Below are 1,986 nucleotides of genomic sequence, written 5' to 3' on the forward strand. Positions count from 1 at the left end.
CGCTGCTGAGCGGGGCGGTGGCGCCGGGCGCGGTTGAGGAAACCGGTCTGCTCGGCGCCGCTGGCACGGTGAGGGATAGGGCTGGCTCCCCGCCGAGTCCTCCCAACACCCCGAAATCCTCACGCCGAGGAGCGTTGGGGTATTTTGGGCGGAGGTACGGGCAGGGGCTCTTGAGGGGAGAACCGGCCCCGACCGCGAGAGCTGCGAGGTTTCGGCAAGGTGCGCGAGTGCCAGCGGTGTATTTTCCCTGGAAACTGTTTCCTGATTAGATTCAAAGTCTGCTGTTGGCTTTGCCTCGGCAACTGGACCCTGTAAGGCCTGCTAAACAAATTGGTAAAGTGTTTCTCTCAGCAAATCGGGGCCTGAACTTTAAAAGACGTTATTTTTCAGGATAAGGATCACAGTGTTGATAGTACACACTACCTTTACCTTTTAGAGTAATTTAATACTTAAAATAGACTCGACACCTGATTTTATCTGCTACATAATAAAAACAGATTACAAAACAACATTGTGCCATATACGTGCCAAACATCCCAACAGAACATTTGATGAGTAGCCAGGATGTATCACAGCATATAAGTGTTGTCCAGTGCTGTTTTAAGAATATAAATTTGTCTTAATTGCTTCATGGCCTAGGACATCAGATTTGGAAATCAGCTTTACAAAATATGTGTACAATAGTAACTGCATAATTTAATTCTGTATGTTATTGTTTGGACTTTTGTTTTAATTTTATTTTGGCTTTATTTTGTAAATAATAAAAGGACAATAGCTGTATTTAAAACAAATATATACATACAGTTCTACATGGTTTTTAATTAATTAGGGTAAATAAATTTTCAGTTTGCTAAGATTTTAGATATAGATTAGGAAAAAGAACAATTTACTTTTAAAAGAAATCAGGGAAGAATGAATAATAAATCCAAATTCCTAATTCTGTGGTTTTCAGCTGACCACACATCTTCTCTCAGACTTAAAAAAACAAACTTTATTTTGAAACTGGGGTATTCAGAAGAGTGTACAGAGAGGTATGACTGTCATTCAGAATGATTATTCATGATGGCTCATGATGGTCTTGAATGAATAAAATACTGCAGTGGAATAAAAATTTACAAGATACTACAGTATGAAATGCTTTTTTTCTCTTGAAGCATCGTACTGAATGGGAGCTTTTAGTAGTATTTTTAGAAGGCCTTAGTCACCTTTCCAATCCTTTTCCTTCTACCAACATGTATGTAAAAAATACATTCAAAAGCTTTTCACTCTCTTGATTATTATTGACCTGCTTTTTCTGCAGTTCCTTGTTATTTTTACCAATCACTATGAATTCTGTTTCAGCTAAGATACTTAAAATTTCTACAAATTGGACATGCCTGTATTGTATTGTAATGGAATCTTAAAAGCAAAATTTTCAGTTATATAAATGAGAGAGCAAGAAAAGATGTGACTGTCATCTAGTGAGTGTAAGTTAGATCCCCAAAATTAAATGTATGCCTTTCGTCAGTGTCAAAGTAGTTTGACCATGTGGACAAAGGTTAGATGGACAGGGTGAATGACAGAATAGAAGCAGAAATGATTACAACTGCAAACAAATGTAAAACTGTTGAGTTTTGCATTTGAGTCATGCTTTCAGATCAATGTGGACTACATCTGAAATTCTGAAACAGGTGGTACATAAAACCTAGGAGTTTTGAACAGATCTGTTAAGCACGGTACCAAATGACTGGAAATTAGCAAACATAGGCATACCATCATGTTTAAGGCCTGAGGAGTTCTAGTTAGGAGGCTTTTTGGCTTAGACTCCCTTTCCAGTCGGAGGAGAGAGGCATCTGCAGAGGGCAAGTCACATCTTGAACGGCTCCTTGTGGATCCCTGTCTCTCTCAGCTAGGCGTTTAAAATCAAGTGGGCTGAAGCTGGGCTGTAATTGCTTATATTTAAAAAGAGAAAAGTGATCTGGCCAACCACAGAACCGCAAGTCTGGT

The sequence above is a fragment of the Apteryx rowi genome, unplaced genomic scaffold (genome assembly GCF_003343035.1).
Source record: "Apteryx rowi isolate R43461 unplaced genomic scaffold, aptRow1 scaffold_388, whole genome shotgun sequence".
NCBI lineage: Eukaryota > Metazoa > Chordata > Aves > Apterygiformes > Apterygidae > Apteryx > Apteryx rowi.